We start from the raw sequence: 18,475 nt of genomic DNA, 5'->3' as shown, positions 1-18,475 counted from the left end.
CTGACCAACTCACGTAAGTCTTTTAATCGCTTTTTGCATTTATAGTTATATTTCTTGTCTCCAAATTAGGAAAATCTTGTGTCATTGGGTTGCTGTGAATAATTGAACATATATACAGTATAGAAGTGTCAGTACTATATATGGGTTCATTTTTACAGTACTGAGATACAAATGTAGATAAGACATTACAGATTATTCCTAGGGCTTCTCATCTTGGACATAGTTTTAAAACAAAAACCCAGTTTTCAAATGAAAGCATCATTTCATGCTGCAGTCTCCTGATGCAGTAATTCAAAGTCGTCACTAGATGGCAGTTGCAATCTATGCGACTTTCAGCTGCAGCAGGTTGTAGCTGAAGGGTCATACCCCACACCAATGTTTTCTGTGTCCAGTCCCACTGTGAACTCAGACTGTCCCTTCCCCACAAGGTGAGCCTTTAACAAAACCTTAGCCAGCAAGGTTTGTTCTCTATGTTTTCTCTTGGGGGCCCACCCATAGGTGCCTAGTCCTTCCGGTGACAACCTCTCAGAAGTCTGAGTTTACCTGACTACACCGTATTGTGAATTTGCATTTCAGAAGTGCCTTTGACCAGATAACAACAGAACAGTGTCAGGATCCTGTGTCAAGAGTGTTAATCAGTCATTCTTAAAATGTGGTCCCTCCACAGATAGCCTTAGCATCATCTGGTAACTTATTAAAAATGCAAATTCTTGGGCCCCACCAGTTCAGCTGATAAGGAATTTATTTTAATAAGCCTTCCAGATGATTCTGATGTCTGCTAAAAGTTTGAGAACCACTGAGTTAAATCAATGTTTAGCATCATATATAAAGTTGGTGACGAAAGTTTCCTCCAAGAACATTTGCTCAGTCCTCTCATTTTGTTGAGAAGGAAAATTGAGATCCAGAGAAGCAAAAAAATCACCAAAAGTCACAAGAGTAGACTGTGGCAGAACCGGGCCAGGGCTGCCAAGTTGCATGTTCCCGCTTTTCCCACCAAGCCCTTTTTACCTTCTTCCTCTTCAAAACTGAGGCCACTAGGTATGCTTTCTAGCTTGATACCTATTCAGAATCTAGAATCTAGAAGACCCATTTCAGCTCTAACAGTTTGTGGACGTATGATTTACTGATTCAATGGCACAAAGAACTCATTTCTGAGTTTTCTTCATAGTAAAATTTTAGTATCGCTTTCATAAAAGAAGTTATCAGACCAAATATTTCTTCATAAATTTTTATGAATGGCCTGATCTGAAATCACTGGCTTTCTTCTGAGCCAAAAAAGTCACTCATTTATGCAGGATTTTGTTCATTAATTTCAATAGACATTTCTACAGTAATACAAAATAGAGTACGATGTATTCTCTGCAGTCCAGTGTGTGTGTGCCTGCGCGCACGCGCGCGTGCGTGTGTGTGTATGTGGTGTGTGGTGGGATTCAGGAGGAATCAAGTAGAAAAGTCATCTTTTCACCTGGCAGGAGAGGGATACATGTAGAGAGTCTTGAGAAATAAGGTGAGTGCAACTGGGATTAGGGAAGACAGGCGAGAAGAAGAAGTGTCAGAGCTGAACCTTGGGTGATGAATAGGTGAATAGGAGCTCACCAGGTGAAGAAGCTGGGAAAAGACATTTGGAAAGAGGTATCAGTATGTGCAAGGGCACGGAGCCATGAAACAGTATGGGGAATCACAAGAGTTTTGTTTGAGGGGAAGGGTGGAGTGGAGGAGTTAGCATGTTGTAAATAATAATCACATTACTACTGCTACTATGAATAGCTGGGACTTGAGGAATGTTTACTGCATGCCAAGCCCTATGCTAAGCACTTTACATCTATCATTACTGGATTTCTTAACTTTGCAAGAGTCTACTCTTACCCCTATTTTACATATGACAATGAACATGCATGCACTATTTTCCTTAAAATCAAGTGCTCCTATTTCCATTTCTTACACCAACATTGAACTTAGAAAAAAAGCTTCAATGTTTACTTTTTCCACGACAATGTCGATAATGCAAAGTATGTATGTATCTGTGGGAGATTAAGAATATGTTCTTAATACACATAATCCTATTAAAAGCATATTTTTCAAAAATGTATAAAATCAGGAAGATTTTGGCATCCTTTCTTTTGTTACTCAAGGAATGAATGGCCCATTATTCTTCAGTCTATCAGCAACTTTGGAAGTAGCCAGTTTCTCAAGATAGTAGATGAATTGTGTCTGAAAAGTGACAAAGAAAGCTTAATCCAATTATTATCATAGGGAGTTGAGTAATGAGTGAATGACCTGACCTGAAATCACTGGCTTTGCTATATTTGTTTTCTATTTTTCTTTGTAAGCATTCACTGTGAATGTGCTTTTCAAAATCAATGGTAGCATCTTTCCTTCATTGCACAGAAGTGTCCACAACCAAATTAAAAATTCAAGTTATGATGAAAGTTTTAATAGGATTCAAAGGACCTTGTTTTTCTTTGGCAAGATTCCAGATGTTTCTGGATTTCTTGAGATATTTTTGAGTGATTTGACTTTTTCCTGAGAAAATTTTTCTGCTCCTATTTTCTCATCTGCAGAATATTGGTGTTAGATGAGAGAGTCTAGAAAACCCATTTCAGCTCTGACAGTTTGTGGACTTATGATTTAATGATTCAGTGGCACAAAGAACTCATTTTTGAATTTTCTTCACAGTAAAATTTTAGTATTGCTTTCATAAAAGATGTTATCAGACTAAATATTTCTTCATAAATTTTTAAATGGCACCTCTAAAATAACTCTATATTTCACTTCTTAGGACTATTAAGATCCTGTCCTTCTCAAAGATATTTTTATAGGATATGTTTCCATATGACATTTTATATCTTAGGGGCCAATAATAAGGGCGATTGTAAGCAGATGCCATTAGAAAGGATTGACGGCCAGTTGGCTTTAAGGTGGAAGAGGTGCACTTCAGATGCTGCCCTGCTTTTTTGATTGCTACAATGACAACTTTCAGCTTCACCAGCTTATATTACAACCTTGATCTTTACTCTTGTGCTCATAGATGACGGTGAGCTACTTTCTCAAGAAAATCTGGAATACCCAGTCCAATTTCCACCTTTATTGTCTAGAGAAGTTGGATAACATACAGGCTACTTTATCCTGAATCAAAGAAAGGGCACCTGGAAAGAAGACCCTATTAGACATATTATTATTTTTTAAATTTTGTGGTTGAAAACAAAATTTGCATTTTACACTCTCCGGGCAATTATTGCCTTTGATCATTTGTCATCAATTTTGGAGTTGATTACAATAATTTTTCTACTCACCAATTATAAAAGCAGTTCAAGTTTATTTAGAAAATTTTATAGACAAGTGCAAATAAAGAATAGGTAAGCATGAACATTAAGAAATTGACAAGTTTTATACATTATGTTTTGTAATCTTCTTTTAAAAAGTAACTATGTATATATGTATATAGGTATATAGAATTTATAGGTATATTATGTATATAGATACACATAATTTTATTTGCATCTTTTGTATATCATATATGTGTATATTAATATACATAATTTAAAATCTCTACCTTCAATGATACATGTTATTATTATTGTGTAGAAAATTATAGAATTCTTTAGTTTTCATTATTTTGTGACTTTTCGTACCATCTTGATTTAGGTTCCTTTTGTTTGTTTTCATCTCTCCTTGTTTCAGAAAAGACTTAAGATAATTTCAGTTCACTTTCTTCCAAGCAATTATAATATGTAGTTGAAAGCAAATCTCCTGAAATTCATACTACATGTTTTTTTTTCTTTTTATATGAGACCTTTGCTTTATAAACAAGAAGTAGGTTCTAACACACGGGAATGGTACACTAGAGATTTCTGTTGTAACAAAAAAGCCCTTTGGAACATAAATAGTAATGCTCCTTTTACTTACTGTCCTTTGTAAGAGCATTTTTCAAAAATATGTTTGAGCCTCCCAGTCTGTGTACTCTTTGAGGGTAGACCTTCAGTTTTGTTGCTCAATATTCCCTCAGTGTCCAGAACTGTTCTTGGCCCGCTGTATTTGCTAGATGAGCACTTGTGAAGTTGAACTGAATAAAATGAAATCAATTCCAAGTATTCTAATGCTACTGTGTAGGTTGCATTAGGTTTTCAAAAGCATTGACCTAAGAATCAGCATGGGTAAGAGCTGATTGATGACTAAGTGAAATACCCTTGGTCTAACTCTCATAGTACTTGAGCTCACAATAGTAAATGCTAAACGGATGCTAGATTTTAGTGATTTTTTTTTTTTACTATAAATGTTTTTTTCCTTCTAAATAACTCATTTTTTTCCCTGAAGGCTTTCAGTTAGATTGTTCAAAACAGGAACAAGCCATTTCTTTAGAGATTATATATAAACTCTCTTAAAAACTTGGTAGGGGGACTATAAAATTTACTATACAACAGATTTATATATAATTATTATTTTATATTGCTTGAAATTAACCTAACACTCTGATGAGTTATTTATTCATGACGTTTAATAGGAACATACTTGAAAATAAGGAGTGCTATAGAACCATAAATATAATTTATAGCTCTTTTAATGGCAGCTTTACTACTAAGTTGCTCAAGCATGCAGTAAGTATTAAATGAACCTCTCTAATGAATGAGCAATTGGAGGCATCAACTTATGAAGCCTGATTTTTTCCTTGCATGTGGAAGACAGGTAAGGATGCCCAAATTATTGCTGCTCATCTACACTTCAAGCTGTTTCACAGTTTCTTAGGGAATTTGCATCAGCCACATCAAGCCACGTGCACGAACAAGTCCAGGACTGTGAAGTCAGAATGCAGGCTCTGAGCAATTGCGTTCTTCATTCCCATGACCCATAATGTGAGTCACAGGTGCAACTTTACATTTTCTAGTGGCCACACTAGAAAAGTACAAGGAAATAGGTGAAATTAATTTTATTGAACTATATTTAGTAATGTTTATATGTATATTTGTGCTTATTAGTTTTATTTAACTCAAGATATTGAAAATATTATTTCAACATGCTATCAATGCACAAAGTATTAATGAGGTAGTCTACAGTCTGTTTTTCATTCTCTCTCAGACCCAGAGTCTGAGAAATCTGGTGTGTATTTTACACTCACGGCACATCTTAATTAAAACTAGCTACATTTCCCGTGCTCAATACCCATGTGTGGTTAGTGGCTACCATATTGACCATTGCAGCTAAGTCATTCGTGCTTTACCACCGTTGGAAGGGCCAGAGGGTGGCTATATGGTGTAGGGGAAAGACAAAGACCAGCTCGGAATTGTAGAATATGTCTGTTCCTGGTGCTGACGTTTGATATTGATGTGACTATGAAAAAGCAATTTCGTTTCTCTGGTCTCAAATTCCTACTCTTTATAATGGGAGTTGGTAGTAACCGCCATACTCCCCTCAGGAAGCTGTGGGGAAAATTAAATAAGATATTGTATGTGAAAGTGCTCTGTTAGATCATAAAGTACCATACACATGTAAGAGATTATTGCCTCTTTTATTTTAGATTTACTCTCATGACTCGCCCAAGGCCACATTCCAAGTTAGTAGGAGAAGCAAGGATAGAAGCTGAAACTTCTGATTTCCAGCCATCTGCTGTAGCTAATGGGTGTTTATACCAAGCTAGTTTTAAAATAATATTTTATTTTTGTCTTTTTATTTTAAAAAGTCAAGGGAGGAGGAGAGTGGCATTAAAAAAAAAAAAAAAGGAAATTCCATGTTGAAGAGTTAGGGTCTTCTTGGCCACAGTCACAATGGGCTACAGTAAAATTATACATATAGGATATTTATGTATTTATATACTCAGAATTACAACCATCAAAGATTGAACTTTATTGCTACCATATAATACAAAGCCCTGTGTTCTTCAAAGTTTCAGACAACTTCCAAGTTGAACTGTGGTTTCTCCACTCTATTTATCTCCAAAATATAGTACAACCACAAGAAAGCCCTTTCGTAGAGGACTTGATTAATAAAACAGATACAGATCAACTCAACAGGTTTTCCAGGGATAATTTTGGCTACAGATGTAGCTCATTAATCCCCATGTGTGAGACACCACCTCCCTAGTGTGAATCCAAGAGACACATTAATGTCTGAACAGAAAGTGGGAATAATTCAGGTCAACCCATATTATTTAGTGGTTACTAGGTGTAAGACACATCAGGCATTTGAACGAGCAGAAGAAATTTGTTTCTATGATAAGGGTCACTTAGAGATATATGTTATTTAACTTGAGGAGAATATGGAGTCAATCTACCTACCTGTCTACCCTACATGATTTGGAAATCTATATTTTTGGAAGGTAAAAAGATGATAGGAAAGAAAATTCTATATTAATAAAAATATTTTTAAAAGTTACGTTCTGTGCTTGTGGAGGGTGAGTCATCAAGATGCATTCTCTAACTGTATGCCCATCACCATCATGGAATTCATAATTTAATTTTTGGATATTTTCTACATTTGTTTCACATGATTTTTTTCATGGAATGTAAAAACTATGTAAAATAACTAGAGTTTTATACTAAAAAATAAAACAAGCTGAGTTCATTTTCACCAGGGAAAAGACATACATTCAAAAATTTCTTTGCTCTTTTTTCAGTCAAAATTCTTTTTTAAAAATAACTTTTAACTGTTTTTTTTCATTAGAAAATTATTATATATAAGCTTCAGGTCTGCCTGAATTGATAACTATGTTTGATAAATATAATTTTTATTTTCACTTACTGAATCATTGCTGTTGACCATTAAATGAAATCGTTTATTGAGTAACCTTTACGTTTTATTGCTTTTGCACCCTAGTTTAAAAACAAAGAGCTTAGATTCCTAAACGTCCAATAAAATATATTTTTGATATTTCCACCATAACTTTACAAGCAGTTTCTCTCTTCTGTCCTGTAATAACCACCTTCTGCATTTTTATGATTTAGTTTAACATTATTATTGTACTTTTTTACTGGGCAAACCCATCAATGCCCTTGGCAGTAAGATTTTGTTACAAGGAATCCAGCAGCTGAGGCTGCCGTTGGTTGCAACAATTATAAAGTTTCTCTGAATTGAGTTCAGGGCCTGACATTATGAATGTCTTCCACATCATGCCTCTTTCCTCGGCTTCTCTGAAATCTGTGATTAGCGTGAGTCCTATAACTTGCTGCTTAAATGAGTGTGTATTTTTTTTTATTCAGTGGGTTTGCATTATAAATATTTCATATGGAGAACATCTGACTTTAATGGAATCCAGCCAAAATAATTAGTGGCACCTATATTAAAAATGTAATACCTTAGAAAAACCATTAATGTATTTGTCTTTCTCCAAAAACTCTGAATGGATTCATTTGAGACAGGATGTGGAGACAGGATGTGGTCACGTGGCATTCACTATAGGACTGGATGCTGGGTTTTCTTTTTGTTCAGGTGGGCCCCCAGTAAGAACAGGAAAAAAAAAAACCTGAGGAATTTTAACAATTCATTCTTTCAATTATGATGACAATTAATTAGACTATAGAAACCATTGTACTATTATATACTAGGAAATATTGAGTCGTGTATCCAAAAGTCACACTTAACACCAGGCGATGGTTATAAGCATAGGATGGCAGTGGATACTATGAGATAATGTCTACTTGTCAGAAATGGATGGTATGTTGTGCTTTTTTTCCCTCATCAAAGTTTGAAAGTTAATGATGTACTTTATGTTTTTATTGCTTCTACTGAGCTATCAGTTAGGGGATAAAAGGGATTCTGGCATGCTGTTATTATTATTATTATTAAACTGTGAATACATTCAATGCCACATATGAGTAAAACCATATTTGTCATATCATGCTCTGTTTCATACATCCTAGATTGATTTTAGGATAATTTAGTACATATCAATTCAGTCATCTGAAAGGAATCATTTCTTCATTACAGTTCATAACTTAAAACTATAAAATATCAGCCAGAAAAAAAATTGGCCCAATTAAGGGAAATATGATAATGGTAGAAAAACACATATAGACACGACTGGGAGATGATAAGATTATTTTAATTTTCCCATTTGCACTGGAATTATTTATTTTACAAATCTCCAGATCTTTTATTACTTAAAGCCCTCTGCTGAATCATGAAAAGAAGCTTAAGTTAGCAATTTTCCTCTGCAAATTCTAGCTGCTAGCATCTGGTGAACATTTGGATACCTAGTCAAGTTCTATGGAAATGATTATTTTAAGACTCTATTCAACATGCCTGGACTTAAAAATCAGCTAGGATCACACTCTGCACATGTATTTTACTATAGGGGATTTAAAAACCTGCTATTAGTAGCGATGGTCTCAAGGCTTTTTCAACGATGGAGATGGGGATGAGAGATAGGACACACAGGCTGGACACCTGTGTGCTAACTGTCTTTGTGTTCAGGGACAGCGACTTGCTGCTTCACCTGGGACCACCCGGAGCCCTTCCTTACCCTCCATTACTCCTCACACTTACATTTAGACTTGACTGGCCAGCAGAATCGAGGACCAGTGTCCTTGCCTGTGTCTTCCTGTGGCGGCCCTTGGGCTGGCTTCTGTCTCTTCACCTGACGCTGCTCTATTTCCAGAACAACTTCTGAGGTAGAAAGAAGAGGACACATTTTAACTCAATTGGATAGATAGTAAGAAGCAGAATTATCATCAAAGTCGATCATTTTTGAATCATAAGATTATTAAATCCAAGGTATATTGTTTTGGGACCATAGGAAAAATTACATAATAGGAATATACAAATACACACTTCATTAAAAAGGCTTTTATTTACCATAATTTAAGTGCATTTTTAGGAGATATTAGATATCCGTCTATGCTGATTAGGATTTTTTGTTTGTTTGTTTCTATGTAATCAAGTATGCATTTGTTTATTTTTGTGCATATACTGCACATAGTCTTTGTCCAAATAAACAATGTATTGTGTATTTTTATTGCTTTTCATGGTTATATTGTGTACTAAGTTCTCATTAATTTAATTCCTATTAATACAGATTTGAGATCATTTAGAAAGAGTTTGGACATTTGATACAGAGGAAAAAAACCTAAGAGGAGTTATACCTTGGAGAGAAAAGTTAAGTGGATTTAAGAAAAGGAAACTTTTGGGACAGCACATTTCCCATCCAACTTGTATACAACAGTATTTGAGTTAGAAATTATTCTTAGTTATTTATCAGATCAGGTCTCATAAGATTTTTATATGGCAATAGTTTTATGTTTTCATTTGAGCTTTTTGTACAATTTCAAAATGAATCATACAAATGTACATTTCATATGAGTGTACCATATAAATACTCTATAATTTACATTTTTTATGGCTCATATAGAACTTCTCTCCACTTAAACTGAACTTCAGGAATTTAACTCCAGGTTAAATAATGGATAACCACTATTTTGTTTTGGTGTGTTTCACAGAGACTTATTTAAGAAATATCTATATTTGCTGTTCCAACAAAGGATTTTAACAGGCATTTATATAAATGAAAAGATTTGAAAACCAGAATTGGTTAATTAGAAAATAAGTATAGAATTGGGTATCTAATTTAGAATGTTTGCAATGTGCTCTAAGCAGTATATTCTTGACCAGTACTGCCCAATAAAACTTTCTGTAATTATGGAAATGTCCCATATTTGCACTGTTCAACATGGTGGACACAAGTCACACGTGGCTATTGAGCTCTAGTAATGTGGATACGGTGATGGAGGAACTTAATTCTTGGGCTTGTTTAATATTAATTAATTTGAGTTCATTAAACTTCATGTGGTGAGTTGTTATCATATTGGAGGATGTACTTCTAGAGTTTCTCTGCATTTGGTACTTGACACAAAATAAAGAAGTGCTTGAATGGCTTCTGGTTGCGAATGTCCATAAACAGTAGTGTCCCCAAAGCACAAGGCCAGGCTCTGACATGTAGCCTTCCCTACGGAGGCTGCATAATGTGTGTTCAGGCTGAAGGGTGGGTACTGCAGCATCTGGAACTTTGGTGCAATTTGTAGATATACAGATGTAAATCAACTCTGGTTTAGCCATAAGTTATCTGAGAATCTTTTGTCTTTGGAAAGCCATGGGACATGAAATTGTTTCTACTAACAAATTTGGTGATGGTGCATGCACTCAAGAGCTTGAATTTCTAGTTCCCTCTCATGCGGTATGACTTCTTGCAGGAAACTAGCAGAAAATGCAGACAGATATGAAGTAGACACCCTACAAACATAGCTCTCTCCATGAAAACAACACTCCAGATTCATATTGGATATCAGGAATGGGCCTAGAAATACTTTTTGTGCCTCTCTTCATATTATTCTTCAATACATATTTATTGAGCAGCGAGTATGTGCAAGGTATAATACTTAGTGTTGGAGACAGAGTGTTGAAAGGAAACTAGATACAGTCTCTGAGTGCATGGTGATTAATTGTATCAGACAATACAATTTTTTCCAATGTTGTCGTCTTCTAAAATTCATTTTTTCTTTCTGATTATGATAAAAATAAAACAAGAGGAAGATACACAAGATAAATAGAAATGCTGAAGAGCACTATTATGTGTGTGCCTTGCGTCTTACTCAATTTATTTCTTTCTGAACAACTTTCATAGATTCACACCTTGGTAGTTGATGAAATCGTTTTTTGGAATGCAGTAGTGGAAGCAGAGAAAACAACTGAAGAGACCTCAGTTTCCCTTTGTAGACCATGAGACTAAGCATCATCATTTAACAGTGAATCTTTACTACATATGCTTAGCAGAGATTCTTTTCTCTCTATAATCCAGAAGAATGCCCTTTAAAATAATTTCTAATTAATATTTTTTTGCTGTTAATGTGATGAGTTTTTAAAAAACCTTTGCCATTTATAATACTGTAAGAAAGAGTGCTACAATCACCATTTGTGAAATGAATTAAATTATTCAATATTCAAGCACCATTGCAAGACTAGAAGGGAAACATTTAGCTACACAGGTGATCTGTAACTCACTGTATTTCAGTTCATTTTGAAAGAATGATTCAGAAATGTGGCAAAGTACTAAGCAAGAACTATTTAGATTTTTTTCTTCTTCTCTACATAGCAACTGCATAATTAAATGTATGATGCAACCTGCATTTTTTGGATGAATTTTCAAATGTGCTACTGATGGAATCATAAGAATGAAAAAGACTAAGAATTAAATTACATGAATGCAACTACAATACTTAGACCACAAAGTAATTTTAGAAATATTTTAATTGGCAATTTCCTGGAGTTTGCTGACAAACACTTAGAAGGTAATTTTTAAAAAAATGAATTCCAAAGCAATGGAAGAAACCATAAAGAAAAAAGTATATTAATACCTAAAAACTAGTTGCATATAAAAAATCATGAACATGATTGAAAGGTGAAGGAGAGTTTACTTTATTCCTTAAAAAATATTATACTATTGATGGGATTGTAAACTAGTTCAACCTCTATGGGAAACAGTATAAACATTTCTCAAAGAAGATAAAACTACCATTTGCCCCAGCAATCCCACTATTAGGGATCTACCCAAAGGAAAATAAATCATTACATGAAAAAAGATACCTGTACTTGTATGTTCATTGCAGTCCTATTCACAATAGCAAAATCATAGAGTCAACCTAAGTGCCCATCTATGATTGACAGAATAAAGAAAACATATACACCATGGAAAACTAAACACCATAAAAAAAGAACAAAATCATGTTCTTTGCAGCAACATGGATGTAGCTAGAGAGATCATCATCCTAACTCAGGAACAGAAAATTGAATACCACATGTTCTCACTGACTTGTAGGAGTTAACTGTCCACAGGTACGGAAATAGTAGACACTGGGGATGCTATCAGGGAGTAGGTTGGGGAGGGAGATTAGGGTTCAGAAGTTATCCATTGGGTACATTGTTCACTATCTGAGGCTACCTGAAACTTAATCCCTACCAGTACACAATATGTCCATGTAAAAAACACTCACTTGTATTCCCTGAATCCAAAATTTAAGAAAAAAAATGTTATATTCTATTGGAGGTTTTAAAACATGGCGCATGGCTCCTTTGTGTCCCCTTCCACTGAATCTAGGAGAGAGAGCTTATGAACCCTTTGACCCGTCGAGCACAGTGGAGGAGGCATTGTGTAACTTCTGTAGCTGAGGCACAAAAGGCCATGAAGCTACTGTCTTCTTTGAGGGATCACCATCTTTTGAAGCTCCAAGTTTCAAGCAGGAGGTCTGACTACTGAGAGGTCACCAAGCAGGAGAGGTCATGTGCAGGTGTTCCTGTTGACAGTGCCAGCAAAGCACAGCCTTTCTCCTATCCCAGCCAGATACTATGTGAGTAATACCATTTGGGGCCCTTCAGATCAGCCAGGATGCCAGGTGAGTAAGCCATGAGAGCAGAAAAAGCCCCCAGACCTACCTGAATCTCTGACTCATAGCATTGTGAGATCAAATAAAATGTTTGTTGTTTTAAGCTGCTAAGTTTTGATGTGGTTTGTTATGCAGTTATGAGAACTGGATTATCCCCTCTTATATGTATAAGATTTTTACAATACAATCTTAAAAATTGATTATAAAAGACACTCTGGTAAAAGCTAATTGCAAAAAAAACTGACAAACGGTCTTATTATCCTTCCTTTATAAAGAGCGCTTACAAATCACCAAGAAGAAAATACTAACACCATATAGGAAAATGGACATTAAATGAACACATAATTCATGAAATAAGAAATAAAAAAGCTAATAATAAAAAAGTCTTCCACATTATTGGTAAGTAAAGGCAATTAAATTACAGTATGGAATTGAAATTTTGGTTATCAAATTGGTGAAGATGAAAATATATTTAGTGTTGACTTGGGTTAAGTGAAAGTGTAAATGGCAAAAACTTTCTGGAAAGTAAGTGGATATTATATACCCAGAGTTTAAAAAGTATCCACATTCTTTGATGCTTCTAGGAACCTAGGAATTCAGGTAATGAACTAACCAGAAATAAAGTAAAATAATATAGAAAATGTAGTTACAATTCTACTTATAGGAGAAAAAGTATAGAAATAAGCTAAATATCAATCAATACAGTTCAACAAATGATAAATGTTTTATATCACAGAATGTTGTGTTACTATTTATAATGACCCATAGCAGAGCAGAAAAAATGTGAAGTTTTACAGGCATGTAGACTGAACTTTGAATCCTGGATTTGCCATTTATTTTTGCTGGATGTTTGCCAAGTTGATTTACCTCTCCGGTTTTTCATTTAAGAGAAATGGTCTAAGACCTATCCTGTTGAATGTAGTGCTAATTAAATGAATTTATGTATTTGTGAATAAAGTACATAATAGTTTTATATTTATGTATTTATAAATAATAAGCACAATAGTTTCCCGATGAGTGTTGCCTCTTTTCTTACAACTCAAGGACACCATCTGACCTTTATATCCAAATTAACACCACTTTCCACATTCACTAAAAGTTATTTCACACTGGCTCCCTTCCTACCAGAGTCTAGTTTCTACACCATAAGTCAGAGAGATCTTGAAAACAGAAGCAAACATGAATGAGTCCAGCGACTTGCTTGTATCCCTCCAATGTTTCCAAATGTATCAAACATACATCCACTCTTGCTCTACTCTCCACACAGCAGATGGGTTAATGCTGAAAAATGTAAGTCAGATCATGTTATTCTGCTCACACACCCTGCCTCTTGCACTTAGAATGAATCTAAACTCCTCTCCTGGCTTCTATGCCCATATGATTCCCACACTGCCTACCTTCCACCTTTGTCCCCTCCCTTGTCCTTCACCCATCGCCACGCTCGCTTTCTTCTTATGGAAAACATAGTGCCGGTCCTCACTTTTAGGGCTTTGCTCTTCCTCTGCCCTATACTGGTCTTCCTTCAGAACATTGCACAGCCGGCCCCTTCACCATTTAAATCTCCACTTGAGTATCACTTTCTCAAACCTAAAGTCAGCCACTCATTTTCATATATCTTTAATCTAATTCTAATCTGTAGTGTCAGTTACATCTTCCTTACTTAATTATACATTGTGTTCATTTATGGTCTCTCTCAACACCAACCTTCCTCCCTCCGAACCACTCTTGGAGAACAGGGCACTTGCATTGTGTACTATAACATCCCTTGCAACCACAACCAGGCTTGGCACATGGTAGGTGTTCCAGAAATATTTACTGAACTCCTTGCAAATAAATACTTTTTATACTTCTGAAACACAGAACTCAGCAGTACAAAAGAAACAGCACTTGACGTTATTTTCAAAAAGAACAGAAATTGTAAACTATATGGGCAGTTTAAAAGGCTTTGATGGTTCTGATTAGAGTTCAGTACATAGCTGCAATTTTGAGCAAAGAAAAAGCCACAAACAAAATCACAACAGCATAAAATTAGTTCAGGAGTGTGATGAGAGCTCCCTGTCAAATCAATACTTTAAAAACTGGATCACCACTCAACAGGCTCCTTGCTTTGAAATGAAAAATGTTCACCTCCTACCAATATTTTCATTGCTGTGGAACATGTGATTTATTTACTGGATAAGTAACAAATCTTAGTAAAAAGACTTCCCTTTCAGCACTGAAAGTGTTGAAAAAAGAGTTTCACTTTAAGAGGCTGGCATAATATAAACCACTAGAATGAAGAGAGGTCTTAGTCACTCCATTGAGTGGCTGGGAAGTGAAGCTGTTCCTTTTGGTATCATTCACTCTGGGATGCAGAGAATCTAGGGATAGGGTCTCAACATCGAGGTAGGATCACAGAATTCTACAGTAATGATACCTACTTCCATAAAACACATTAAAAAACCCCTGAATTGCTACTTATGCCATAACACTAAAAAAGGTATATAACAGTATCACAGATGATCAGACACAGGTTTAGATAAGTATTTCAACATAGTCTATCTTCATTAGTTTTGAATTTCTTTCACAAAGCAGGCTGGCCACATTCTCACGGGTCCTGAAGGAAGAGGAAATACATGTTTGTTAAACATGTCCTTAGGGCCAGTCTCCTTCCTAATTGTGTTATCAGCACAGTCCCTTTTAATTCTTACAACTATGCAGTAAGTGAGGAAAGTTTCTATTTCCTGCAACGTTGAAGAAGAAGATTGGTGAATCAGGGATCAGCAAAACAAAGGAACTGCCTGTTCTTATCTCATTGACAACGTCCTAGAGTTTAATTTCAAGGTTTTCAAGGGATACTATATTTTATTTTACCGATTTGTGGCAGTTGTCTAGAGCATGACAAATGTTCATTGACCAACAATGCTATTAAATCAGGCACGATTTAATCAGGTAGATTTCCATGGGAACTGCCATTTGTGGTGTATAGAAATGCCAGGATTTAGGAAAAAACAATTGGGTGAGTCACCCTGAGGTTCCTGGAAGTTATTCTTAGCTTCCCATGGAGTGGTACATCTGAATGAGCTCCCCGCTGCTTATGATGTCTGAAGAACTGAAGGAAAGGGTGGAAAGGGCCCTTTTCCCTGTCTTCACCTATCAAAAGGGACTCCTTAATCCTTCAGCTGATTTTTACAAAAACCCAAGATTGAATGGTCTCAGATTAAACTCTGGGGTTGTAAAGTCCGTTTCTACTGAAACAGGATCAATTCTGAACTAACAACTAAATTCTGATATTTAGAAGGGGTGAAAAATTCCCTAAAGTTGTACTAAGCCACCAATGAAAATCTGGATTGCCGGAACACCGGCTTTCTTTCAAGTATATTACGGTTAGAGAGACGTTAATTTTCCTTTGTTTATAAAACGCATTTAACGGTCTTATGACCATGTTTAATGGTTAAAAAGTTCAAAGAAGCTAACTTTAAATAATCTGGTAAAAGAAAAGATTGAAAATGTCTAAATATCAAAAGTGTATATGAAATCTTTAGATTCTATTGGTTTGGAATAGAAGGTGGGAGCGAGAAATTAATTAATACTTCAATATGTAAATAAATTTGGGTAATAGCAAGTTTAGTTTGGAGAGCTATAGAACAGAAGCTTCTATATTTGGAAGCTAAAATTTGGCCTTCCTATGAAAATGTAAGTGGCGATGTTTAACAGAAAAATACTTATGAGACGTTCATTCTGGGTGTATCCTTGTGATACTTTTGCAGTAAATGGAAATATATCAAATGCTTTTCAAAAGTTCCTCATCCTTGTTGAGGAATACGGAAGGTGAAATACTAGCTTTCCTTTTTTTTTCCCCCCAAATAAAACAGTTAATAAACCTTTAGACAGGATAAAATATTGGGATATAATGGTGATTCAAAATATGAACAGGAGCCTTTTAAATAACAGAGTTCAGGAAAATATTGAGGTTATAATGGTAACTATTCAAGGACAATAGGCATGAGATCTCCTTTTACTTATCTAGATACTTGAGATTATAGAGCAAATCTTACATTGAATCAAAAAGTGGGAGGTAAGTGGATTCCTTTGCTTGGGTTAGCTATGGCATGACATTCTTGCATTCAGTTGTCTTGGCACTCTCATTATGATTCATTCATATATTCAACCATATAGTTAATTAATGGAGTAATTGATTAATTCAATATTATACCTCACCCAACATGACATGTGAGCAATTTGGTTTTGAAAATTTAAAAAAAATGCCTTGGGTGACTAAAATTTGATTTAGTTTTTCCTGTGGTTAAAAGTTGATTTATTCCTGTTTAAGGATAATTATCAATACTGATTCAGTAACAGCTAATTCATTAAGATGATGCTCTGAAATAATCATTTTATGTCCCTTCAAAATAAATGTGGAAAACTTCAGATGTATTTTGGCAGTCACTTGTCATGCAGAATAACCATGATCTAGACCATGGTAGGAGGAAGCAGGAAGGAGTGTGCTGTGTGTGTATGAGAAATATGTGCTGTGTGTGTCTGTGATATGACTGAGGTTCTTAAACACTCCAGAATCTTGACAGAAAGAGCAAAACGAGAATCAGACAGACTCCCTCTGGACATCAGGACATGGCTAAGTTTAATTTTTGGTGGAAGATATTGACCTCAAAGTTCTAGAAGATATTTTCTTCAATTTTGAGTGTGATTGCTCCCCTCTCCCCATAACAAACTATTTTGCCCTTAATCTGAGGTAAAATTTGATTTTCAAAGACAGTGCTCTAAAAAAATCTTCTAAATTAAACCATGACTCTGTAGTAACAGCTATTATTTATTGAGGATTTGCTATGTTCCAGGCTCTGTGCTAAGTACACTTTACATACTTATAACATTTAATCCTCATCACTATCCAACAATGAAACAATCCTCTTATATTTAGGATCATTTAATGCTAACTTAATTTATTTTACACACACACACAGACCCCTTCATGTATATGAAGCCAGAGTCAATATTTTGTTCCCCTCTCTATCCCTAGCACACAATAAGTGGCTAATAACTGGTACCTGGAAAACATTTGTTGAATTAAATAAAATGTCATTTTTTCGTGTTTTCCCTGAGAGAAGCATTTTTATCAATCATTTTGTTCTTTGAAGACTTCTAGAGATGAAAAAGCATTGTACATTTTAAAATTTTTATTGCTAAATGTTTTATTTTAAAGAGCATTGTGCATTTTTAACCCAACAAATATGATTGACTTACCTCTGTCTTCTTGGGTCAGTGAGGAAGTTTGATGTAAAGGAAGGTTGGAAGGAGGTGTGTGGGATAAGTGGAAAGGAAGAAATATTAATTTTGGGAAAAATGACCTTTGTTCCCTTTAGACTATAAACATAATGAAGTAAGAAAACCAAGATACTGTGAACTTGATAGCCTTCTGTGGTATGTCTGAGATGTACAAACCTTGTATAGACGTGCTCACTGACAGACCATGCACTGAGCTAAGAACCCCAGCAAGAACAGGTTTTTACACAAGAGGAGGGAGGTGGGGGGAGTCCCAGTGGAGGGCAAACTGCCAAAGAAATGCAGCCGCCCTCTGACAGCCAACTAGGTGTTGGTGTGCGACATTTAAAAGGACCACAGACTCTGCAAACTGAATTCTCTCTCTCCAACTTTAGTTAATTCACAAGATTTTGTTTTGTTTTGTTTTGGAAGGGCGTAAGCATCCAGCCATGTCAGGAACCATTACTGGCAAGCATGGTCACACGGAGCCCACCTGTGAGTGCACATGCCGTGTTGTGCAAAGCTCGTTCAACAGACTTCATCCCTCATCCTCAGGAACTCACGACAAAAACCAGACAGTAGATGTGGTGGACACAATGGAGTAAACAGATGCACAGCTGCATAAACACAGATGTACAACGAATTAGAGGATTCTGACATGAACTGTTAGGGCACATGGCTTGTGTGTGCTGGAAATGAGGAGAAATTCTGTAGACTGCAGAGAACTTGTGAGGACTCAGGGAAGATAAGGAAGGAGACCGGAGGTGGTGGAGATAGAATTGTCCTGCTCCTTCCAATTGAGAGGGAAAGAAGTTTTCCTCTGAAGTTGGGGGAGAAGGTGTGTCCTTCACAGT

The 18,475-nt window shown here is 35.6% G+C and overlaps 1 protein-coding gene across 1 annotated transcript in view; it reads right to left on the bottom strand.

The window, feature by feature from the left end:
* Positions 1-18,475, bottom strand: part of COL8A1 (collagen type VIII alpha 1 chain) — a 146,933-nt gene that overhangs the window by 45,161 nt on the left and 83,297 nt on the right. Inside the window, exon 2 of the mRNA XM_008063301.2 lies at positions 8,476-8,595. The gene's annotated coding sequence lies outside the window, so the exon portion shown is untranslated. The remainder of the gene's footprint in view (positions 1-8,475; positions 8,596-18,475) is intronic.

The sequence above is a fragment of the Carlito syrichta genome, unplaced genomic scaffold (genome assembly GCF_000164805.1).
Source record: "Carlito syrichta isolate Samal-C Ts95f unplaced genomic scaffold, Tarsius_syrichta-2.0.1 Scaffold306732, whole genome shotgun sequence".
NCBI lineage: Eukaryota > Metazoa > Chordata > Mammalia > Primates > Tarsiidae > Carlito > Carlito syrichta.
The sequence above is the reverse complement of the archived record's forward strand: the minus strand, read 5'-3'. Positions and strand labels throughout refer to the sequence as shown.